Here is a 27,458-nt window from a genome sequence, read left to right on the forward strand (position 1 = left end):
CTGTACATTGTATGCATGCTTACAGCTTGAATTCATTATTTTGCAGGTAGCGGGCCTAGCGGCTAAACATTGCCGTCTTATTCTGTAGTTTTTTGCTGATTCTAACTGACAAATCACTGAAGTTTTTGTAAGGCTGAGTAGCAATGATTAAAAGGGCATTTTGTGATCCACAGCCTCATCCCTACTTTTCTCAAAATAAGTTGAGATTTTTATACCACTTGAAACCTCTAGCTACATAATGTTTCTTAATTTCCACCCGGCACTCAAGTTAATTTTGAGCCCAAATACCCGGCACTCCAGTCTCAAATGTTTCAAAATTGCTGAACAATCAGTATAAAAATTAGTAATATTTTTTATCAAAATTTCAATTGTTTTACCATTTCATATAAATGTCATGAACAACGAGGAAACATAATTGAATCCCTAATTCTAGTTTTGTCTTTAGAACACAAATATGCACTTTTTGTCAATTTGGGCATTTTTCTCACAAACTGCTCATTTTTGTAGAAATCTGCTGTGCTAGTTGGATTCCTTGCATCATTTCCTTTCTGAACTTGTATGTACTTTTATGTATTTAGCATCATTACTTTTCAAGATACAATGCAAAACAATGTCTAAAATTTTCTACTTGAGTGACCTTGCATGCCACCTTAAGATCTTGTAATCTGCCCACTGAGAGAATAATATTGGAGGAGTACTTTAGTCTTATCAGCATGACATGATGTAAAAATTCTACAGAATTACAATGATCAGGGATGTAAGTTTGTAGGATTAATCCTGAATTCAGGGTTTTTTTCTGTCCAAGTTTTAGCACTTTATTATCAGCCTGTTTTGGGGTTATTTAACCCAAATTCATGCCCTTTTCAGGATTTTTCCAGAATTTCAGGATTTTTTCTTCAGGCCTACTTACATCCCTGGGTCAATCCAGTTATGTATCCCTCTTCTTTGCATGTAGAGGAATGATGTAACGTATAGTGCAGGGCAATACATTCAAAAATAGTGTAAACATATTATTGCTATGGTAAATGGTAATTTTAAATCCTGTGTTACATCCAGTTGCGTACTAGACATTTTCATTGGGGGGGACAAGCAGGGGCAAACATATTGGGGCAGGCATCCTTCATGCTGTTTGGGTTTATAAGCGCATCAACACCATCATCGCACTGGGTGACACAGGAAGGGGGTTCTGAGGAGTCTTGGGATCTGCTTGGAATGTGTCCCCGGAACAGTGGTGCAGATTTCTTTTTACATGGGAGGGGGAAAAAAAAAAAAAAATTGTCTTGAAGTATAGTGAATTCAAATACTTTTTGCGACAAGTTTATGGTAAAAATGTGCGCAAAGCGCGCAATCATTTTTGGCATATTGAAGCTAAACTAGTGACATATGGTACAAAAGTGGAATAAATGCAAGGGTTCAAATCAAGCACCTTTGTTCCATTTCCATTAAGGTATAGGATTTTTTTTTTTGTATACTTAAGTAGCCCCCGAATGAAATGTATTTAATTAATCCGAACTAAGTGCCATTCTCTTTTTGGTCATTTTAGTATCTAAAATGGCCCAAAATGAGGTTTTTCAATATTGCCGTCCAATTCTAATAGTCACCCCCATAGACTTTACATATAGCACTTAGTTCTGATGTAAAAAATTTCACACAAAATGCTTTTTGAGTGATTACAAAGATAATGATATACTTTTCATTCAGGGGCTATGTGGATTTTTTTTATTGTATTGCTTGTACAATGACATATCGGTCCTTTTTCACAATAAAATGTCAATCTGAAACAAAGGTGGATCGCATGGGGTGGCTCCTGCCCCCTGCTAGTTACACCACTGGTTACATGACTACTTATACAGCAAATTGTTTGTGCTTCTTTACATGTCACACATTGCAATGCCAATTCTTAGTCAGTGGCCGTGGCCAGGGATGTAGCTACAGCACCCACCACTGACATGACTGAGAAACAAGTTAAGCTCAAGTGTCAAAACTTTCAAAATAACATCAAATTTGGCCAAATTTAGGCCATTTTCAATAAAATTGTCAATTTCAAATGGGGATGATGTTTCCGGTATAGAGTTAGCTACATATTATAAAACAACTGATGAAGAAATTATTCATCTACAATACTTGTCTAATTTGCAAAAACCTAATCACAACCTGTCTAGCTCACACAGCAGTTCCATCACACATGTAATCTACTGTTCTGCATGTAATGAAAATGTTTCATTTGACTAAAAGTAGCTGAAGTTCCAAGATTCTTAATGAGTACACCTACAGAGAGTTATGGGTCAGATGCAAGAACATGCTCTGCACTGGCTTCCAAGTTGAAAACATGATCAAGGCCCACACTACTTGCATCACATCACAGGAGGAGTTACATCACCACCCGCTGAGCACCTAACACAAATGGCAAGTGACCACTCGTCTGGTGAACAAGCTGTTGGTGTCATATGGGTGAGCTGTAAGATCATTGATAGCTTCTTCCTATTAAAAAAATGGCAGGCGATCACTAGTCTGGTGAACAAGCTGTTGGTGTCATATGGGTGAGCTGTAAGATGCACTGATAGCTTCTTCCTATAAAAAAAATCAAATACAATATGCTGACATTTTGCATAATGAACCAAACTTACAAGCTTGCATGATCAAATTAGTTTACTCATTTTGCAATTGGGTAGACAAAATGATACGGTCTACAGTATTTATTTGGGAGTGTTCACACTATCATGCCTAATTTGCCCGGGTACAGGGTGTTAGTCCAACACACGCTACATGTAGTCCAAATCTGAAATGCACTGCACCAGTCCGACACACCGCTAGTCCGAATCTAAAATACACTGCGCTAGTCCGAAACTGAAAACCATTGCGCTAGTCCGAATTTGAAAACCATCGCGCTAGTCCGAATTTGAATTGGGGAAACACTGCGCTAGTCCGAATATCAGATTCTGACTAGCGCTGTAGTTTTCAGTTTCGGACTAGCCATGGTTTTCAGTTTCGGACAAGCGCAGTGTTGGACTATAAGAAGTGTTTTCCAAATTCGGACAAGCGCAGTGTATTTCGGACCCGGGATTTCGGATTCGGACTAGCGGTGTGTGGGACTGAAAAGTGTGATTTCAGATTCGAACTAGCGATGTGTCGGACTGTTGCAGTGGTTTTCATTTTCGGACTAGCGCATGCTTTTTTCGGACTAGCGCCGTGCTTTTCATTTTCGGACTGACACACCTCTAAGTATAGGGAATTTGTGTTGTCGGACTAGCGGTGTGTCAGACTGAGCGGTGAACCCGATTTGCCATGAGTCCCGGTTAGACCCGGGTTGATAATTAGTGTGAACAGAAAAAACCTCAAAAAAATTGACACGGGTCATTTTTTTCCAACCTCGGAAAGAACAGGTTACAACAGAAATTCACTGTTTGACCCACATTACTGCAAGTAAACACTACCATTATCACTCTCTTTCTATTGTTTCTGTATGCACAGCAAATCAGGCCACCATATCTAATCACTGTACTTAGTTTGAAGTTGATCAGTTATTGCATTGGAGCTGCACAGTGGATTAATGAATTTGCTTCCGCCCCGGACAGCCAGGCAGCCAGGCAGCCAAACAGCCAGGCAGCCAAACAAACAAAGAAACAATCGGGCAACCATCTGGATGATAACATAAGCCCCACAAATATGTGGGGGCCAAAAATGAGCATAATTAGGCTGCAAGCATGTTATAGTCAATGGCAGAATATGTACACGCCTGCAATTTTTAGTAGGTTTAGCCAAAATAATCAACCAGGGTCAATTTTCTTCATGAGAACAGAATTTTTTTCAACCTGGATTAACTTTGGTACCCGGTAAATAATTTATATGTGAACATGACCTTTATCATGTTTATCAGAGTGTATATGAAATTAATTAAAATGGAAGTGAGAGGAGCTGCACTACTAGTACTGTTACTGTACTTACATTTCACTCCATTGTATGGCCATTCTCTTTTAATACATCAGGAAGAAACACACACAAATTGCATCTAGAAGAAAACACACACAAATATTATATTATGGTTATTACTACAATATTCATCAAAGTATACAAATTACATACCCTTACCTGCCATGTACTTGTTCCATTTTTAATGGGACATTTTTGATGGAAAAATGTCAATATTAGCAGGGACTGTCTTTTGGAATTTGCAGGAGAGCATGAAATAGCTCTTCTGGAGCCTTCAAGTTCAAGGAAAGCTGTTTAGAGCATTTATAATAGAATGTAAGGAGAGAATGGTCAACTAAGGAGAGCTAAAAATCACTCTCCTATATCAGATTTAAGGGGGTACTACACCCCTGCCCAATTTTGTGCCCATTTTTGCATTTTTCTCAAAAATTATAGTGCTCACATTGTTATTGATTTATTGATCAAATATTGGCTTTCCCTCATTTTTGAATGTAACTCCACAACTGTTGTCTGTGCTGAAATAAAATTTTCAGTCCAGTAGTTGTAGTCCTTGCCCCTATAATATACATATCTTACTTGTCACCAATGCGCTATAATTTTTGAGAAAAATGCAAAAATAGGCACAAAATTGGGCAGGGGTAGGCCTATAGTACCCCCTTAAGGAGAGCAGTAGAGAGCAATTGCTCTCGCTCTCCTCAAATGGCAATCCCTGTTTTAGGCTGTTTTGGGGTTTTTTTTGTTGTTGGTTTTTTTGCTTCAGGATTAATTTTGATACCGTATTTAGTTTTTACACCACCACCCCCCCTTTCAATAGTAAAAAATTGCCCCTTTTCATACACCCAAAACTTCATAACCCACCCTTTAGAACTCTAAAAGTGTATGACCCCCTACATATTTTCTACCCCCACCAAGGTATTTCTGAACACTCCCTTACCATTTCAGGGTTCAAGTGACATACTTGTCAACTACAGAATGTCTTTTGCTTGTTACTGTTATACTGTATGTAGCCTACTTACATTTCACTCAATTGTATGGTCAGTCTCTGATTTATACATCTGGAAGAAACATACACAATATTAAACTATTTATTAAAATATTCATGTAGTCACATTATAATACTTTGTAAGGCCAAAAACATTTGTTTGCCCTAAGAGTAAAAAATGTGGAGGGTCGGTAGGTCAATATTTTTTTCCATGGGCACTTCCACTATTTCAGGGTCTGTAATTCTCAACCAAGTGGGAGAATCCTTTTGAATTCTCTCAGTGGAATTTTGGAAGAATCCATGGATTCTTGCCATATAACTTTGTTCATGATTAATTGCATTAGGCCAATGGAACTCGATTATTAGTTTCCGATTGGATGTTTAAAAAAAAGGATGAGGTCGCTATTTCATTATTCATTATTCGGTCTCTTTTCATTATCCATTATGTCAACAAAATCAATGATTTTATGACCAGCTTTCTCCAAATTTAGTTACCCCACCAGTACCAAAGTACATATTGTTGATGAAAGACCATCTCAAAACAGGTATTAATGCTTAGATCATCTTTACAGACATTTTGCAACAGATTGAGAAAAAGTTGAATTTGTTTTCATAAAAATGAAAAGAAATTAGCAATTTTGTAATCACTAGAAACATGATGAGGTAATCCTTAAATTTCCATTATTTACTACATCCTCTACCCCTACAACCAAGAAAAAGTGCTGATTATGATCAGCAGGGGATGTCAGACATTTTGAGAGTTTCAATTTTGATTATTTCCATCTCAATTTTCAGATAATTGACTTTTTTATGAAAATAATGAAAGTTTTGGTCAAATTGAAAAAGTGATGCGGGCGGTCAATCGGAAACTAACAATCGAGTTCCATTAGCCTTACCAGAATCCATTTAAGATTCTTGCAATTTTGTTGACGAGAATCTTTGCGAGAATGGATTCTCACTGAATTTCTGACCCTGCTATATTTTGAAGTGAAACCAGTGAAAGGTTGGAACCTCAGACATCAAAATTCATGGATCCCCCTATTAAAGGGTGGATTTTCTTTGATCCCCTTTTTATAAAATGGTTTAAGAATGTTGTACAGTCAACAGTGTTACACCCAAATTGTAAAATGCACAATTTTTTGTATTTTAAGCTCGAGTTGAGAGTACTGTACACACTTGAAACACTTAAAGGAGTATTTCATGATCCTAACATCATCTTAATTTTATGACATTCTTCAGGATATATCCATGAAAAAAATATTATTCCCAAAATTTAAGTTGATTCCGATTTTGCATTTGCGAGTTATGATTTAAAAAAATGGTAAATGTAAAAAATGTGCACGAAGCGGGCATCGTGTCACGCTTGCGGGGGGTGGGGGATGTTCCCCCCTCAGAGTCAGAAACTTTTGCAAAATGAAGACCTAATTGAAACGATTTGGTGGACCATTTTGTCACTATTAGGGACCGATCGTTATTTACGGCAGGGGGGGGAATGGGTGTTTTGGCAAAAATATCGACAAAAATTTCGCGTTCCCCCTTGCGTCCGCTCAAAATTTTCGCGTTCCCCCTTGTTTTTCCAATTTTCTCCATTTAAAATTTAACAATCCCCCTCCTCGTTCAATTAAAAATTTCAGATTCTCCCCTCAAGACCCCAAAAAATTTCTTGTTCCCGCTAACTTTTCCCATCCCCCCTGCCATAAATAACGATCGCTCCCTTAGTGTGTAAAATTTCAGATTGAAAAGGCCGAAAATTCAAGAAATGACAGGGCATGAAGCCGTTCGTGAACAAGTTTTCCCTATTGTTGTAGGCCTATGAATTGTTTTAAACATAAATTGGCAAATGTTGAAAGCAGAAGCGAAAATGGCCACTCGTTTATGCACTATGCAGGGGGTGTCTAGTTGGAAGTTGGAAATTTTGAGAAATGTAAATCTACTTGAAGCGATTTGGTGGACCATTTTGTCACTATTTAATAGCGTGTAAAATTTGTGAATTACGGCTCGTCCATGAAGCCTTTCGTGAACAAGTTTTCCCTATTATTGTTGTCTAGTGACTTTGATGATATTGTGTAATAGGCCCTGCATATCGGCAGGCCCGCAGTAATTTTCACAAGCTTTCGGTACGTGGGCCCGCCTTCAAGCAATGCCTAAAATAATTACAGTGGCGGGCGCTACGGGGCATTTGCCCCCCATATTTTTCTTGCGCCCCCTCCCACTTTTGAGGGAAAAAACCCAAATTATCATAAATTTCCACTTTTGCGGCAATTTTGCACAAAATTTGTCAATTTTGCCCCCCCCCTACGCTGACGCAGAAGGTACATCCTCTCATGATCGAGAATTTATTATTTTGGCTATAGGCCTACAATGTAATGGCCAAGCCCAAGGCAATACAGTAGATAGGTATGCTAGGTGAATTCAAATTTGCCATCAAACTGCATCATTTTATATATCAAATTAAAGCCCTTGAGTAAACAAAGCCAAAACTGAAAACCATTTTTTCATAGCACTTTCCGTAGCAAAGTTACATCTTGTCAAAGATTGACTTTCATCAAAAAGTTTCAGCTAGCAAAATTCCCCAAATCAGCATTTCGGGGGTGTTTCTAGATCTTAGTCTCATTATGATAGCAGCTTTTTTTAATGGAACTGCTATCCAAATCCCTCTAAAATTCCATGTGCGAGTGACTTATCACCATAAAAAATCATATATTTGGGTCAAGTGAAGTATAGAAAACATATTTATGTAGGTTTCCTTCTTGCCAGTTGTTTTAAATTTCTATGTAAATTTGCATTGACATTGTCGGCGAATTTGACTGACTAGCAAATGTGTTAACTGAGGTTTGCCTGGGTTATACTAAAATGCAGCAAACCTTTTACGAGAGCGACTACCGTGATGTTGCAAATTCGGCGCTAACAACGCGTACGGCGCACAGTTCATTCATAAATTTCCACTCAGCAACAATATATCGCCTTAGGCTTTTTTAGCAGCCAATCAGAGACAAGTGCGTGCAACGCAGTATATACGCGATGTATCCTTACAATACGCGCTCGTCTAAGGTTTTCTGCATTTTAGTATACCTACAGTACTAGACTGAGTAGTCAGTACTGAGTCTGAGACTGAGTCTGAGTACAACTACATGGTCCTGACCTGGCATGATGCCAGGCATGGACCCATCAAATGGCATCATGTCCATGATCGTGAGAAATTGAGAATGAATGCCAAACAATGCTGGACATGAGTAAAAGCTTACACTTACAGCCATTGCATGTATGCATGCATAATCAATACTATACTAAAATGCAGTAAACCTTTGACGGTAGCGTAGCAGGATATCGCGTATTTACTGCGTTTGCGCACGCATTCTCTGATTGGCTGCTAAGGCGATATGTTGTTGCGAAGTGGAAATTTATGAATGAACTGTCGCCGTCTGGCGTTAGCGCGAATTTGCAACATCACGGAAATCGCGCTCGTCAAGTTTGCTGCATTTTAGTATACTCATGTACTGCCATGCATGCATGCACTGTGCACACATGTTACTATACTAAAATGCAGCAAACCTTTTACGAGCGCGACTACTGTGATGTTGCAAATTCGGCGCTAACAACGCGTACGGCGCACAGTTCATTCATAAATTTCCACTCGGCAACAACAGATCGCCTCAGCAGCCAATCAGAGACAAGTGCGTGCAACGCAGTAAATATGCGATGTATCCTTACACTACGCGCTCGTCTAAGGTTTACTGCATTTCAGTATATCATATGCATGCGTTGCGTTGTTGCGCTATTCAGTCACTGTCAGTCTGGACATACATCCCGCACGTCATGGATCATCCGCCGTCATATGTATGCATGACATCAAACATTTCCTCAGTTTCTCAATGTTAACCTCGTCAAAAAAGATACTTTACAACATTATAGGAAGCATACAATACCGTTTCATGTAAAAATTCCGCACGCCAAGCTGATGTGTTGAACCTTTGAACGTTGACCTTCATTCGAAGGGTGACCCCGAATTAAACATTATAAACTTCAATATTTACAATCTTCAATGACCACGAGACAAACTTTATAAAGTAAAATTAATTCAATTTAAAAAAAAATATTATAATACGGCATTAAATAATAAATATGATAAAAAAAAAGAAGATTTAGTACGGCTTATCATTTTGGTGCATGTAAATCAGTGTACTAGTCCCAGCGAAGGTTCGGCGCGGCCGGTGCAATATCGTCGATTTCGGACAGTTTTCAACTGAAATGTTTCGCGTTTTCGTGCAGAAAATAGCGAGAAAATCATTTTTGTGATTTTCATAGCTTAAAAAATTAGAAGAGCAGGTAAGAAAACCTGACTATCGATTTACATTACATTTGAAAAACTATCTGAAGTAATAGGCCTATTAGAGAAAAACATCGAGTCCATTTTTTTAAATGGTTGAATGAACTACTACGGGCATGATCCTTCAAACAATAATTTCAAACTTTCAATTTTCGTTTTTTTGTTATAACCGCTACCACAGGGCTTCACATGAACCATTGGGAAAATATTTACACGTATCTACTACTGTTTTTGTTGATTTTAACTAAATTAGTACGATCAAGTAACCCTTTTTTCATCGGAATAAAAAATATTTTGGGACTTGCATCAAATTTATTGACAGCTAACTGATGAAAGGACACACAATTTTTAGCCGATATATGCATTTGGCGCCAATTTGTGCGACGGAGAAATCCCTTAGTGATAGCGCCCCCTGTTGATGAATATATGTCAGTGGAAAATTTAAAAAAAGTCGCGGCGAGACCAAGGTACGCAACGCAATTGATGCAATGAGGACCAGGGCTGAAGCCTGTATTCGCCAAGGAGGCAACCAGGTAGAGGGCAGAGCAGCACAGTAAACTCATTTCAAAAGAACCAAAGACAAACCAAACAGCCTTTTATGGCTACCTTTTATCCTAAAAAGAGAAATGACTTATGTTGTAAATAAAAAAAAGAAAGCAAGAAACAACAAAGTAAGAAAGTAAGAAACATAATAAAACAAAAAGGCATAAAAAATAAGTAATTGCAAGTAAAGCAAAAGAAGTCCCATTCGGCATCCATTTTACCTACAAATTAATGACACTATGAACAAAATCCATTGCCCATAAACCCACCAGTAAAGCCCATTCCATAAATAAAGCTATTTTATAAAGTTATCATTGAGGAATGTTTGATATTCATGCATGGTATGTGTACTCCTTTTCAATCTTTGAAGTAGCCAAACCTTCTCCGTGGACAGAGTGAAAAACGCCGGTACATATCTTTAAAAGTGTATATCTTCAAAAGTTGTAAGCCGATTGGTATAATTGTTTTGGTTTATTAATGCTAACAACTTAAGGTTTCTTTACATACCAAAATATATTTAATCAACATTTCAAAAATAGGAGAAAAAGAGGGCGCAATATGGGGCCTCTTTTTTTTGGGACACCCTGTATAATCATACTGGCACCACCGTGTACTGGCAATAGGTGGCTATAATACATTCCATCTATGGATATTGTAACACCGATCAATTGTATTGACATAATAACGAATGTTTCATATATCAGGATCATATAGCTCAATTGATAGAGCGTCAGACTTTGGCAGAAAAGAGAGCAAGGTCCAGGGGACTGGTTCAGTTTTATCAAGGGGTGACACTAACTTCACGGTTGTTCTATTATCAACGCAAACCTATGAAAAATCCCGCTGGTTTGCTATTTAGAAAATGAGGCCAGTTATCGATCGGCTATGAATAATTAATAATTTCGATCCCTTGATCATGTTAATTAGGGTTGGCAAATAACGACGCCGTTAGTTTTGCGAACTCTGCCTGTTCAATGCGAGTAGCAAGCTTGAAAGCGCGCCAGCTAGGATAGCAGGGAGTAATCCGGTGATGGCGCACTAGTATTTCCCATCAGGTACCAGTGATTTGTTTTTTACAGAAAGTCTACTAATTTGATAATGGAATAACCTTTCGCAATAGTAATGTCGAAATTAGGAATTGGTGTCAATAATACGACGGTAGTGTATCACTTGAATTTGATACGATATCCAGCCAGCGATTTAGCGATAAAAATATCCTTTGACCACTGACCTGACCTGAAGCACGTGAGGCGCCATTGTTTTTATTTCCTCGTGTGACAATAAATATCATTCAAACTATAGTTGTCGGCCGTGAACGTAGTTTATTACTGGCTTAAGAAGTTTGTTTTTAAAAACAAGTAAATAATCATCACTCATCGTTCTATTTGATCTTGTGGAAGCTTGTGGATTTCCCAACACGTAATAAATTGAAACGCACTATCGGATTGCTCTCAGGTAGTAAAGCGGGCGCACTTTCAACCTTCGAAGCTTGCTATTCACTACCGGTAGTAATATTAATTAAGTGATGTCACTGATGTGCAGCGTTTCTAGCACTTGTATCGTGCATGTATAATTTAAATGTAGCTTGCTGTATTTAATATGTGGAGGCATATTACAAGAGTTTAGGCCCATCGAAAAAACAATTGAATAATTTAGGAGATTATCAGGGGCTGTGCAATAATTATGAGTCCTTGGGAGGGTAAAATTGGGGTGAGAGGGGTGCGAGTTTGGCCTTAAAACGCTTTAAAAGGCTTAGGATAACCGGGGGTACTTGGATTATTTTTCCACGGAGATGTGCGGCCCGAGCTTCCAAACCCATAACCATTTCTAAGGGTCACGATTTTCATAGTGCACTTACGTCCACGGCGAATTCACCGTGACCTTTCCAGCCATAAACCCGCTTATTGAAGATTAAACCGATATAATCAGTACTAAACCATTATATAGTAATCTATTGTCCAATGCAAATTTATTACCACCTGATAATATTGATCCAATGAGCGACCGAATTGTCCGCTACGGACGACTAATCCAATCGATAATGACTCTATTGACATGTACGAACGGAGCCCCACTGACCGAGTTTTGGGATATTTTTCACTGGTTTGCAGCTGTTTGCTGTCATTTACTCATAAAGGCGGAGTACCGTTATTATAAGGACTATGCCAATTATTTAAAGATTGACATGTAGAGAATAAGCCATAATTGATTGACAGAAAGTAACAAATGTGTACCTATGACGGTTTTATGACGCCAATCTTCAAAATACGATCAAAAAATGGCTGCCCGGTGAAGTAAAATGTGCATTGGAATAACACGGCGAGTTTGGATAGATGGTAGGATTTCTTTTTAATAAAAATGTATGTTCCCCCGTTATTAAAGCTTGTACCGGGTTGAAGATTCAGATATTTGGAAAAGAATAAGTAATTGAAACAGAGGGAAAGTACTAAAATCATAGCTTTTATACTTTTTGATATATGATACTAACTAGTTCATCCCCAATAGCTACGACACAGGGCTACCAGTAGGGTTCAATTGCCTATTGTGAGTGCCCCTGTGCTGTGTGCATACATGTAGTTAACAATAACTGCATGATGTACCGAAAATAGGTACCCATATCTAAGGATTGTCAGGAAAGTAAGGACCCATATCTAAGGATTTGAGCTTGAAAATAGTAAAAGCAACATGTTTTCCCGCATGATGTTTTTCACACATAGCACGGAAAATCTAAAAGGGCCATGTCTAAGGATTTTTCTTCAGTAGACCCATGTATATGGATTTTTCGTGGAAAATCTTGTACGTGAGTACCCGATAACAGTAAACGTCCGGAAACGCTTATAATATGGACATTTTTTTTTGAACACAAATTCTTTAATCACTATAATTGACGGTTTCGCCTACCATGGTCAATAATGAGTTAAAATATCGGTTTATTTTTTTTCTTAAAGTTTTCTTACTGTAGGCCTACATCTACAAATCTGATATATTTAATCTATTATTTGGGATCCCAATAATTTGAATGTCTAACAGGGGGGTGATCATAATATTTTGGCAGGCAGAGAGGGGCAAAGCGATTTATTTATTTATTTATTTATTTATTTATTTATTTATTTATTTATTTATTTATTTATTTATTTATTATAATTATTAAGGCTTGTTTAAGTAACTCACCTTTAACATTTCACGAACTCACTTGCACCGGCTCAACAAATCAATCAATCAGTTAATTAATCAGTCAATCAATTCACAAACAATGAATATGAATAAATTATATGATATTCAATTTCGATCAATAGACGTATCAAACCATCAAACAATGAATAAATGAACTGATCGACCAAGAGCCCTTTTTTCTAAAGAGTGTGAGTTAGTAATTAAACAAAATAAATACATAATTATTTACATAAATAAACAAATAAACAAATAAATAAATAAATAAATAAATAAATAAATAAATAAATAGATAAATAAGAAATAAGAAAAATAAGAACAAATGGTATCGTAGAATTGCATTCACAAAAAAAACCAAGGAGGACTCGAACCAACGATCTTGGTATCACCAGTCTGATGCTCTACCACTGAGCTATGACGGCATCTAGTGTTGAGGATCTAGTTTTTAGCCTATACAGTGTTCGCCTGTGACAATGCCGCCTCGTGAAATAAATAAATATAAAATAGACAAGTTATTTTGATATCAATCTTTTTTTTTCAATAGAGCCGTACCGGTAACATTTTGTTTAAAGATCTTAATTTTTATTTTCTTTAGAGCAGGGACAAATATTTCCCATTTTCTACAATTTGAGCCCAAAATAAGAATCTACTTCTTTTATTACTGATTTAATGTTACACGTCTCACAACAGATATTTAGCTGGCTTAGTTGTCTTGCACTGTGCTTTTTAACCGGGAGGTACCGAGATCGATTCCCACCTCAGCCTGCAATTTTTTTTCAAGCCTGGGAAATAACAGTTTATTTGGCTTCACAACACTAAATTATTCATGACTTGCCCAACCTGGTGGTGTAAAGTGCTCCCCATAACATATGAATATTAAGGAATAACACAATGGCTAATTTAAATAAGAATGTGGCACATGCAAATGAGGGAGTGCCCTCTCCAGCAATTGCTTCATGGTTTTATGCTCGTTTTGATTAAACTTTTTGACATGTTCTTTTTATCTATCTTCAAATCTACCTTTCTTCTTTTAGGATTGCATTTTAGATTTTTTCTTCTTTTTTTATATTTTATTTTTGTTTTATTTACTATTTTTTATATATATATATATATATATATATATAGCAATTTTGTGGTTTTAAAGAAACTAGTAAAAGCTTTTATTCAAAACAATATCGAAACCCACGGTTAGAGCAGCCATAGGCCTTTAGGTACATATTATTGGAAGCAGAAGGTACCTAAAGTTGTGTTTTATGAACATTGACATTCTTTTGTGGTGAGTGACATGGTCATTCAATTCGCGCCGGTGTCCTTGACAGTCTTGACTATTCTTCAGTGGTCATGAAAGAATTCAACAGATAACCTCTGCCCCAATAATCCCAAGCTATTGTCTGAAACTGCTCCTCTCCATAAGGAAACGCGGAATAATATTGAATGAAAGACTTGTGATGACATAACAAACAAATTGTTTTGTTGCCACAATTGCAGTCTTTTCAATAAAAAATAAAATAAATGAGGAATAATAATAATTATTCCATGTTTGAATATATTATCCCATCATGAATATAATGTCTTCCAAAACTTCAATCATTTCATCTTACAAAGACAACTATTTAGCTCATTCAACTACAAAGGTCCACTTCTTTTGTATAGAGTTTGTGCGTGAACTTATTGATTGGCTCAAAACAAAAGATTTGAAGCGGTGTCCTTCATGGCGCAGTGCATTCCATTTAGTGAAATGATGTCATCAACCTATTGATCATAGTGCATTCGTTATGATTGTGAGACGAACTGTCGCGGTAGTCAGATTGCAATCATGCTTTTGCTGAATGCATTTGAGTAGTCCGCCATATTTACGGTGTGATTTACGTCATATCCAAGGGGGTGACACTAAATTCACGGTTGTTCTATCAAGCACGCAAACGAATGACAAATCCCGTTGGTTTGCTATCTAGAAAATGAGGCCAGTTATCGATCCGTTATGAACCATTATGAATAATTCATATTCGACCCCATGATCAAGTTGGCGAATACTGACGCCGTTAGTTTAACGAACTTTGTCTGTTCAATGAGAGTATAGCGCGCCCCCAATACATCTGGGCACAAAACACTCGAAAACGATCCGGTTTAATGAAATGGCGGACAGGCATTTCCCATCAGGCATCGTGATATGTTTTTCAAAGAAAGTCTACTAATTAATTTGGAAATGACTGTTTGCAATAGTAATGTCGAAATAAGGACTTGCTGTCAGTAATACGAAAGAAATGCGTGACAGGTGTAAGGTATGAAATACATGTAGAATTTGAAGTATAGAAAATATTTGACATCACATCTGACCTTCCAGTTTGGCGCCATTTTGAATGTGTGTTTCTATTCGTTTCCTTGCGTGATAATAATTATCAATCTGCAATTATCAGACATATTGGTACTTGGCTTCCGGAGTGAATAAGTATTTTTAAATGTATGTAAAGAATTTCACATCATAGTGCCATTGCAGTTATGCATACACAACACCAAAATGAACCAACTTCTGATTGGTCAGTCTGCGTGTTCCGGAAATCGAATAAATCAATGTCCTTGAACATTTTAAGATCCATTGTTGCTTTGACATAGCTGGATGACACTGTGTACACTCATATATCATTGTGAATTAACATGTCTTTTAAATGCAGACGAACCGTGTTTGCTTCAAATGTATTCGATACAATTCCATATTATTGGGATAGGATTCTATGATGCAGCCTTGTGCGGCCACGCGTTGCCACCAACTAGCTTTAGCTGTAGTTTCAGTCGCTGGAGCTCCGCACTTCTGACGATAAAAAGGCATGTAAATCTCAAAGTGTATACACTTGATACATTTAATATTTGGCCTTTCTTTTATAACGAAACGGTATACGAAATATACCAGCTTATAGTTAATAAAGAAAGGTGATTATACGTATTCACTTATCAATTTGGCATGGATGCAGGCCCCGTCTGCATAACATGACTACCGCCCGCAATAAGCCAGGGCACAAATTTGAATAACAATACGCTATTTACATATCAATGCGCCTCGTGCTAATGAGTTGAGCCCTCTCCAGGAATTTACTCTATGGTCATATGCACAACCTTTATTCACCGAAGTAGTGATGTTACACTAACAGGATTAATTACCATAACAATAACTTGAACCCATACTCCTATGCACAGTTTATCCCTTACATAACCTATGTCTTGAATACGCTGGCAAAGTTATGCAATAATCGGCTTTACTAACATAGCAAATTGAAAACAATTTTTGAATATACCGCGCTGCACTAGTACGTTCAAGCGGTACCTCTGCGAAGCCCCATTCAAATACATGTAGCTAATTTTAACTGTCAGTAAGAGATTGTGCATATGACGTATCATACAGTGAATATGGCGGACTATTCAAATGCATTCAACAAAAGTATGATTGCAATTAGACTGCGGAACTCAGTCCTCAATGATAGTCAGTCATTTATCTTTTGGTCGTTATATGACTATCATTTGAGGGACTGAGTTGTTATAATATATCTTCCGAGGTGCAATTTCAGACAATAGCTGGGGATTAGTGGGGCAGAGGTTATCTATTGAATCCTTTCATGACCACTGAAGCATAGTCAAGTCTGCCAAGGACACTCGGCACAAATTGAAAGACCATCACAAAAGAATGCATGCATGTCAGGTCATCGACACCAATTTGGTGTTTGTTATGACACAAATTTTGTGTCTGTTATGCACCTCGAAATATGTACCTTAAAGTCTGTATCTAGATTGCAATATACCGCGACAGTTCTTCTCACAAACATAACAAATACACTACGATCAAATAGGTTGATGACAGCAATTGATTGAATGGACTGCACTGCGACTGCACTACGGTGAAGGACACCGGTTCAAATCCTTTGTTTGGAGTCAATCGATAAAAGCATGCAGGGCCTCTGCAGAGGCCCTGAATGAAATTATCGATTGGCTCCAAACAAACGATTTGAACCGGTGTCCTTCACCGTAGTTATGGCGGACGGCGCAGTCCATTCAATCAAATGTTGTCATCAACCTATTTGATCGTAGTGCAGGGTTATGTGTGTGAGACGAGCTGTCACGGTAGATTGCAATCATGCTTTTGTTGAATGCATTTGAGTAGTCCGCCATATTTACGGGATGATACGTCACATGCAAGGCCTCTATATCAATTACAGATTCACGTGAATGCATGCGGTTTTCGGCTGAACCACTAGCAGGCTTAGACTGCGGAACTCAGTCCTCAATGATAGTCAGTCATTTATCTTTTGGTCGTTATCTGACTATCATTTGAGGAATGAGTTGTTATGATATATCTTCCGAGGAGCAATTTCAGACAATAGCTGGGGATTAGTGGGACAGAGGTTATCTATTGAATCCTTTCATGACCACTGAAGCATAGTCAAGTCCGCCAAGGACACTCGGCACAAATTGAAAGACCATGTCAACTCTCGACAAAAGAATGCATGCATGTCAAAGGTCATATGACACCAATTTGGTGTTTGTTATGCTCCTCGAAATTTGTACCTTAACGTCTATGTCTGTAGGGTGGAAGCTCTATAGTCCGACGGTTCTTTATTCCGACGGTTCTTTAGTCCGAAGGTTCTTTAATCCGACGGTTCTTTATTACGAAGGTTCTTTATTCCGATGGTTCTTTATTTCGAAAGTTCTATAGTCCGAATTTTAAAAACGGTTCTTTAGTCCGAATATGAAAATAGGCTCTATAGTCCGAATTTTAAAAGGGTTCTATAGTCCGAATATGGAACTTGGCTCTATAGTCCGAATTTAAAAAAAGGTTCTATAGTCCGAAATTGCAAAAGGGTTCTATAGTCCGAAACGGATACCGTGTTCTTTAGTCCGAATTGGTAAAGAGGTTCTATAGTCCGAATTTTATTTTCATCATTTGTTTCACTGTCAAATCATCATTCATTTGTTCATTCTTGATTTCGTTCGATATTTTTTTCATTAGCTCTTTCTTAAAATCCCTTTCTCATTTTTGTTTGTTCTATATTCTAATTTCTAGACCTTATTACATTCTTTCTTTCTTCTCCTTATTACATTCTTTCTTTCTTCTCCTTGTTCTTTCTGTAATGTTCATTATTTTGTTCATTATCTTTGTATTCATTGTTCTTTCATTTCATTTGGACTTCCTTTTAGTCTTTATTCAGTTGTTTCATTGTTCTTACATTTTTTCGTTCCATTCATTATTTTTCTTTTCGTTTCTGATGGTGTAAAAATATGTCAACAGTTTTGGAGCAAATATCGTATTTTTAGGATCTTTGTTTACAGTAAGTTGGGGGATATCAGGCGCGTACGCAGGATTTGTTTTTGATGAGAGGGTGCTAAAAGTAGCGTCATCCCGTTTACCATAAACTCTGCTATTATCTAGCTAGAGGGTGCAGTAAATGTTAATGTTATAAAAAAAATTCGGACTATAGAGCCTTTTTACTGATTCGGACTAAAGAACACGGTATCCGTTTCGGACTATAGAACCCTTTTGCAATTTCGGACTATAGAACCCTTTTTAAAATTCGGACTAAAGAGCCTATTTTCATATTCGGACTAGAGAACCGTTTTTAAAATTCGGATTAAAGAACCTCTTTTAATATTCGGATTAGAGAACCTTTTTTAAAATTCGAACTATAGAACCTTCGAAATAAAGAACCGTCGGAATAAAGAACCTCTTTTAAATTTTTTTTCGGACTAGAGAACCTCTTTTAAAATTCGGACTAGGGAATGCTATGAACACATGTTCGGACTAGCGAACCTTCGGACTCAAGAACCTTCGGATTATAGAAGCGTCGGATTATAGAGCAGTCCCCGTCTGTAGCAGGCTATGTTAGCACATCTAATGACAATGACAAAAGTGCAAAATCTGAATTTTGATGATTTTTACGATCATCCGGATGAGCAAATCACTGAATGGGCCTTTAGTTCACTCCTCTCCCTGGTAATATGAATCAAAGAAAAAAAAAGAAAAAAATTTTTAAAAAAGAAAGAAAAAAAAAAAAAAGACAAAGAAAACAAAGCAAAGAAACAATAGAAGAAAACAATTATAGAAAAAATTAAACAAATATGAAAAGAGAGAACACGAAAAGAGTCTTAATAGAAGAATGAAAGAAAATATAAATACAGATAAAATAATACATTGTATACCTGCTTGTGTCGGTAATTGATTTGCTCAAATTCCATAATGATATGATATTATGGAGAGCGCTAGAGTGAATTTTGCTATCATCACAGTCGCTACTATATGCTTGTAGACGGGCTTATACGGTATTGTCCAATGCAAATTTATTACCACGTGATAATATTAATCCAATAAGCGATTGAATTGTCCGGTACGGTCGACTAATCCAATCGATAATATCGCTATTGACATGTACGGACGGAGCTCCACTGACCGAGTTTTGGGGTATTTTTCACTGGTTTGCTGTCATGTACTCATCAAGGCGGTCCCCGTTATTATAAGGACTATGCTAATGATTTAAAGATTGACATTATAGAGAATACACCATACTTAATTCACAGAAAGTACTAAATTTGTACCTATTACGGTTTCGTGACAACAATCTTCCAAATACGACCAAGCCAGGGCTGCCCGGTGAAGCAAAATGTGCATTGGAATAACACGCGAGTTTGAACAGATGGTAGGATTTCTTTCTCATACAAATGTATGGTCCCCCGTTATTAAAGCTTGTACCGGGTTGAAAAGTCAGATATTTTGAAAAGAATAAGTAATTGAAACATAGAGCAAGTACTAAAATCATAGCTTTATACTTTTTGATATATGACGCTAACTAGTTCATCTCCTATATCTACAACACAGCGCTACCAGTAGGGTTCAAATGTCTATTGTGAGTGCCCCTGTGCTGTCTGCATACATGTAGTTAACAATAACAGCATGATGTTTATAAACCGAGGACAGGAAAACGAGGATTTGTTGCTGTGCTATTTTACAACAAATAATTGTGTCCTTTGGCGGATGATAAATAGCGAATACTGCGCTTCTCACTCTAATAACTTCCCCATGTCCCTACTAGTTCCAGGGGAGCACCCCCGGGGACCCCTCCACCAATATTTGAATAACCTATATGTCATTGAGAGTCCAAGTTGCACACACGAAATTAATTTCTACAACATGATGGATTAGGTATCGTAGTGACCCATGAAACTTGGAATAGTAATCGTTTCAGTATTAGGGAGCTATACTCAGTAAGTTTCAATGACATTTTTACGACGTCTGGAAATGGAATATTAAGCCAATCCTCTGTTTCCGATCCTCGTTTTATAACCTTATATATAGGTGTTTATAAACCGAGGACAGGAAAACGAGGATTCGTTGCTGTGCTTTTATACAACAAATCCTTTGGCGGTTGATAAAGAGTATAATATATAGTGCACTTTTCGCTCTAAGAACTTTCCCATGCCCCTACTACGTTCAGGGGAGCACCCCTGGGACCCCTCCACCAATATCTGAATAACCCATATGTCATTGAGAGTCAAAGATGCACACACGAAATTAATTTCTACAAAATGATGAATTCGGTATCATAGTGACCCCTTGAACGTGGAATAGTATTAGGAAGCTATACTCAGTGAGTTTTAATGACAAACGAAGTCTGGATACAGTAAATTAAGCCGATCCTCGGTTTTCGATCCTCGTTTTATAACCTTATATATAGGTGTTTATAAACAGAGGATAACAAAACGAGGATTCTTGACTATTTATTTTAGCACAGCCTCGTTTTCCGAACCTCGGTGTATAAGCTTATATATAGGTGTTTATAAACAGAGGATTAGAAAACGAGGATTCTTGGCTATGTATTTTACCACAGCTTCGTTTTCCGATCCTCGTTTTTCGAGCCTCGATTTCCGATCCTCGGTTTATAAACATCCCTAATGCACTTGGTAAGTTTGGAGAGAGCTGAGCTTGGTAAGTTTGGAGAGAACAGTAGTTGTGTGTGGCAATTGTAGAGTATTTCTGATCTCTTGTTGCTGTACATTTCATCTCGTCTCTGAGATCTGCTTCACAGATGTTACTTCAAGAACTCCCCGGCAAAATGACTACTTATGGAAGGAGCTTTGTTGTTAATGAACCAAAGATGTCGGATTCCCTCCTGATAAACATCAAAGACTCTATTTCAAAACTGAAAACACATATCAAACTCGCCTTTTCAAATTGGCCATTTTAAACAGGGCAATAAACATTGTCTTCAGTAGATAGCAAAGTCACACCCAACCAGGTTGCTCCTGAATGGAAGAAGTGGCAAGAAACATAAGACCAAATTAGACCGCAAGAAATACAGCGGAGACCCCGGCTTCACCAAGCCCTTTACTATGCAGGTGCTGAAAGCAGGAATCACCAAACTCCAACCAGGGAAAGCGATTGGCCTTGACAACATCGCAACTGAGCAGCTGAATAACGTTGGTCCAGAGGCAAAGAAATGGCTCTTACAGCTCTACAACACCTGTCGTCACAGCCACAGACTCCCTAAGATCTGGAAGAAGTCTTATATCATCGGCCTGCTGAAGCCAGGGAAAGATCCATCCATCATGTCCATTCCAAAGAGTTATCGACCAATATCGCTTCTCAGCCATACCTATACAAGCTATTCGAACGCCTCCTGCTCAACAGACTGGCACCTGTGGTAGACGAGCAACTCATCCCAGAACATCCCTCCCGTCCTGGCAAGTCAACAACAAGCCAAGTTCTCAACCTTACCCAGCACATCGAGGATGGATTTGAGGAAGGATTGGTAACCGGAGTTGTTTTCGTCGACCTCTCAGCAGCTTACGATACCGTCAATCATAGATGTCTCCTCATCAAAATCCTGGAGCTAACCAAAGATATCCACCTGACGGGGCTCATCGAATGCATGCTTGACAACAGGATGTTCTTTGTTCAGCTTGGAGACAAGAAGAGCCGGTGGCAAAGACTCAAGAACGGACTACCCCAAGGCAGTGTTCTCGCACCTCTCCTGATCAATATATACGCCAATGATCAACCGAGAAGTGAAGACACCCAACACTTCATATATGCAGACGATCTTGGCATCAGTGCACAACACACCGACTTCACTGTTGTGGAACAGAGACTCTCCAAAGCCCTGGATGAGCTCACGCCATACTATGAGGAAAACTACCTCCGTGCCAACCCATCCAAGACACAGGTGTGTGCTTTCCACCTCCACAACCGTGAAGCTAAACGTCAACTGAAGGTGACCTGGTGGTCTGGAACCACACTAGAGCACTGTGAAACACCCGTATATCTGGGAGTCACTCTCGACCGTACACTCTCATACAAGAGCCACATTGAGAAGACAAGGAGCAAAGTTTGTTCACGAAACAACATTTTGAACAAGCTCACTGGATCCAGAAGGGGAGCTCGACCAGACACTCTCAAATCAACAGCCTTGGCCTTATGCTACTCTGGTGCTGAATATGCCTGCCCAGTGTGGGGAAGATCAACTCATGTCAAGAAGGTGGACCCAGCACTCAACTCATGCTGTCGACTTATCACTGGATGCCTCCGATCAACACCAACGGAGAGTCTCTACACCTTAGCTGCTATAGCCCCTCCAGATGTACGCCGACAAGTAATCAGCATGCAAGAGCGTGAGCGTCAGACTACTGATATGAAGCATCCCATGTTCAACCAGACTGCTGCACCCAAACGCCTTAGATCCAGAGGAAGCTTCCTAAGCAAAGATCATCCTCTTGGGACAGTCTCCAAGGAAGCAGAAAGACTCACCATGTGGAAAGAGAGATCTCCCAATCCACCAGCTATGGGACTGGAACCCAGTGAGCAGCTGATTCCACATGGCCTGAGTGGCGGTGTCTCAACAGACTAAGAGCAGGGGTCCGAAGGTGCAAGGTCGCTTTGCAGAAATGGGGCTACCTACCAGAAGGACAAAACACTACCTGTGAGTGTGGAACGGTTCCACAGACTATGGAACACCTGTTGAGCTCTGTTGGTCTGTCCACAGATGGGGCAACATTGCACACATGAGGACCTAGCTGAATTCAACGATTCTGCTCGTCACTGCGTCAGCTATTGGCTCGGACGCATTTGACCCTGCGCTTGCACAAGCTAAGAAGAAGAAGTAGATAGCATTGTTTTATTATAAGGTCTGCAATATGCTATCTTCAGTAGATAGCATTGTTTCACTAGAGGGCAATATAATATCTTTAGTAGATAGCATTGTTTCATGAATGTAAATTGTTATTTTCAGTAGATAGCATTATTTAGAGGGCAATATGTTATAGATGGCATTGTTTCATTAAAGGGCAATAAGAGAATAAAATTCTATCTTCAGTAGATAGCATTGTTTAGTTAGAGGGCAATATACTCTCTTCAGTAGATAGCATTATTTCATGAGTGTAAATTGCTATTTTCAGCAGATAGCATTTGTAATTAGAGGGAAATCTTTAGTATAGAGCATTGTTTCATTAGAAGGCAATATGCTATATTCAGTAGATTAGCATTGTTTCATTAGAGGAGAATATGAAAATAAAATGCTATCTTCAGCTATCTTCAGTAAATAGCATTATTTAGTTAGAGGGCAATATTCTCTCATCAGTATACAGCAGGTACCATTATTTCATGAGAGTAAATTGCTATTTTCAGTAGATAGCATTTGCAATTAGAAGGAAATATGCTATCTTCTGTACATAACACAGGGGAGGATTTAGAGGGGGCGCACCCGGCGCGCGCCCCCTCTATTTTTTGCAAAGCGGCGCCCGACTTAATGCATTTTTGCAGAGCGGCACCTGACTTTGTGTGGGCGCCAAACCGCCGCGGCAGCGACGGTGGCTCGGCGCCCCCTCTATTGAAAATTCCTGGATCCGCCCCTGCAACATTGTTTCATCCGTAAACGTTCGCCTAATGGCACTTTTGGATTCTTAGAAATGTGAGAGCGCCATCCTTGTAAAATCTCAACAGCATTAAGGATATGTGGATGTTAAATTGAGCAACCTGGACATAATGCCTCAGAACAAAATATCGTGACATGACCCAATACTTTAGGTCACTAGGTTAGTTACTAGAGCAGCAAATGTTTTTGGGTTTCTTCAGGGCCGTTCCGACCATTAGGCCAGGTAAGGTGGTCGCCTAGGGCGGCAAACGCAGAGGGGCGCAAAAAAAGGGGGGGCGAAAAAGGAAAAAACGGGAATGGAGAAAGAAAATGGGGAAAAATGAGTGCGGATAAAAAGAAACTGATGAGTTTTCAAGGGGTAACCCCCCTTAACACATTTTTGGTATGCTTTGGTGGGGCGACAGGGAGTGGCTTTGCCTAGGGCATAGTGCATTTTACTCTCGTATTTCCCTCTAAATGAACGATGCTATCTTCAGTAGATAGCATTATTTTATTAGAGGTTATAATCAAGTTGAATTTTGCGGTTTCAAATAACTATTTGTGTGCGCAAAACTGAAATTCACCACTGGTGGTGCAGAATCAATGCTTAATTGGTCAATTCCCCTAGCAACGCCACTTGGAAACTTCGCCATAATCTTTTGTTTTGCACACATTTTTAATCACAATTTTAAATCCCGTCAAGTTCCAGTCAAACTTTGGCCAACAGTTTACATGCATAAACATATATGTTGGTCAGGGTTATGGTATGGCAGTATTATTGGGTAAGGTGGTAGGGTAAAAGAGAAAATGAGCATAAAGGATGATTGGACAATTACATGGGTTTCACAGCAACAGGAAACATTTGGAGGGGTAGTATTTTGACACAGTATGCTGTCAAATATCACCTTTCTAATGGCTAATTCCAATGGGATTCCCATTCTTGTTTTTCTTTCATTTATCGTTTTATTCCATTTGTCATATTTTTGTGCATTCCTTCGAAAATAAGCCTGAAAGATTAGCTTTTGTGGGTTATCCATGTTCTACATGTAGGCCTGCATGTAGGCTAATTGATAAAAATATATACCATAGCCTATATTCTTATGCTCTTAACTTTTGTATTGTTGCTATGCAATGTTTTGTATGTAGCAAATAAAATCTATCAAACACAATAAATTAAAACTGTTCACAAAGGCCCTGGTTCAGAGTCAGACTTGTTTTTATTTCATTATATTTCTGATCTTCTGACAAATATTTTGTTGACAAAACAGTGTTCACCATCGAATATTTGGTGAATATTCAGTGAAAAATAGATGATAAAAATAAATTTGCACAAAAATGTACCCTCTGACCAATTAATATACCGAAAAAGGGTAGCCTTGCCACGGAAGTCCAAGGTCATTGCTTTGTCCAAATACAGTTGGTTCTATGTTTTTTGTCCAAACACACTTCATCCAAAATATTTTAGTCCAAAAGATATTTCATCCACACTTTGGTCCACCAAATATGTGGCATTATTTGGCCAGATATTTTCTTCATATACATAGGAACATTTTTCTGTTGGCCAGTAACATATGGGACAAACTAAGGTTTGAACCATTATGTTTTGGCCAAAACTCAGTTGGATCACAAATTCTTAAGTGTTGAGAATCTGTGGTTGGAACAAATTCTACTGCACAAATTGTTTTTTCCGCAGCTTCATCTAAAAAAGTGCAAATTGAATGTTATTTACTGCTACTGTATAAACTATTACTTCACACCTGCACTAATGAGGCCAACTACCTTACATTAGGATCCACAACATGCTCATCTATCATGACATAGTTCTTTAACCCATATATTTGCACCATCATAGACTGACCTTTAGATACATGACCTCATTCTCCTTTACTTGAGGTCAGATATGGAGACTGGATTGTTGGATGGAGATGCATGAACTGTGCCATGGAACTGAGAGTACGTTTTGGCTCTTAGTGTCCGAGTCCCCAGTGGATGCCTTGCTTCTTTGCTCACTCATTTGCTTGCTACATCTATCACTAGGATCCACAACATGCTCATCTAGCAGGGCGCAGTTCTTTAACCCCAGTACATTTGTACATTCATTGAATGACCTTTGAAAATATGGGTACAAAAATTCATACTCTGCAACTTGAGGTCAAATTTTGCAGTATGATTGTTTAATTGAGGTTATTGAACTATACCATTGGGATGAGGCCATTGCGGTCCATAGTGTATCTTGTTTTTTACTTGCATGCGCTGTTTATACTGTAGGGAAAAGTCATAATTGAATCCAACTTGTTTACAACTAATATCATAGGCTTACCTTAAATTAATTTGAGTTGTACATGTTTACATTTAGTGCATCTTTCAGTTTGACATGTAGCTGCAACAGCTCAGCTACATGTCATTTTGGTTGGTATACACATGAATTCAACAATCTGATTATTCAAATCATGAAAAGTCTTAATGCAATGCCGACACAATGCTGATTTTATTCACATTTGTTTGAAATAATGATGACCCAAGTCATTAAAAATACATGCTGACTTTATTCAAATTCAAACACTTTTGAGATCAGCAAGGCTGATTTTGGATATATTCTGATGTAACTTTTTGCTATCTACTGAAGATAGCTCGAACCAAATGGTACCAAGGTGCCGTATGCCTATGCCTGGTGTATTGAAGATACACATTTTTTTTTTCCCAAAAGACCTCAATTTTTAAAGTCTTTTTGGGAAAAAATGTTTATCTTCAATATGCAAAGTCAAAATTTTCAAATGATTGTGGGCTTTTCGTCCCAGCTACATAAGTAAATATCATTAGATTTATAAATTTTACCTCGAGGACTATTAGATGTCAAAAATATAAATTTTTAAGAAATTGCCATAAAATTTGTATTATATTGCATATTGTTTGATATCAACATTTTTCATATTCAGAATGCAATTTGATATGTCTGATGTGCTCTCAGGCCCCACAAAAATACTGTGCAATGCTGCTATCTGAGCCCTTAACCAAACCAAAGGCAGGAATTTGTGAAATTAGAGGTACAAGGCAAAAATATGAAGCAAGAAACAATTCAAAATACTATGTAAGAAAATTGGATTGCAAGACCTTATAAATTTGCAACCAAGTATAACATGGATGTAATGATTTCAGTAATAGCACACTTGATTAACCAGGGCCGTAGCAAGTGGGGCGGCCGGGGATGCTATGGCCACCCCACGTTTTGAGAAATTTGTTATGTTTTTCTTTATATCTTTATTTCAATTTGGGCATATATTTGTAATTTGGCCGCCCCACATTTGTGATGGCTGCCCCACATTTTTCAACCTTGTTACGGCCCTGTGATTAACCCTAACCATCTCTGCATTTTGGTTAAGGGAAAGTAAAGGAAAGACGGAAGGAAGAAAGGAGATGAAGAAAATAGTTGTTTTCTCTGCCCCGATTTTTAACCACTGACCTCTACTAGCATATGGAGGACAAGATAGCAATCCATGAGTGTGAACATTGGCTTGGTTGGATCGGGTTGTGCCAGTATGTCTTATCTGATGCATGTGTATACCTGATACTGCATATCGAGAAATTAGAGCCAGAAGGTCCTATCTGTAATAGCTGCCTTGTA

General features: G+C 38.3%; 1 long non-coding RNA gene across 1 annotated transcript; it reads right to left on the reverse strand.

Annotated features, from left to right (window-relative positions):
- Nucleotides 1-1,276: 1,276 nt before the first annotated feature.
- On the reverse strand, nt 1,277-9,192 carry LOC140160575 (uncharacterized). The gene is made up of 4 exons (XR_011859994.1): nt 8,839-9,192; nt 4,947-4,985; nt 3,946-4,009; nt 1,277-2,571 (listed from the first exon to the last, which is right to left on the reverse strand). It is a non-coding gene; the product is annotated as an uncharacterized lncRNA (long non-coding RNA).
- Between the last annotated feature and the right edge of the window lie 18,266 nt (nt 9,193-27,458).

Source organism: Amphiura filiformis, chromosome 9 (assembly GCF_039555335.1).
Source record: "Amphiura filiformis chromosome 9, Afil_fr2py, whole genome shotgun sequence".
Classification (NCBI taxonomy): Eukaryota; Metazoa; Echinodermata; class Ophiuroidea; order Amphilepidida; family Amphiuridae; genus Amphiura; species Amphiura filiformis.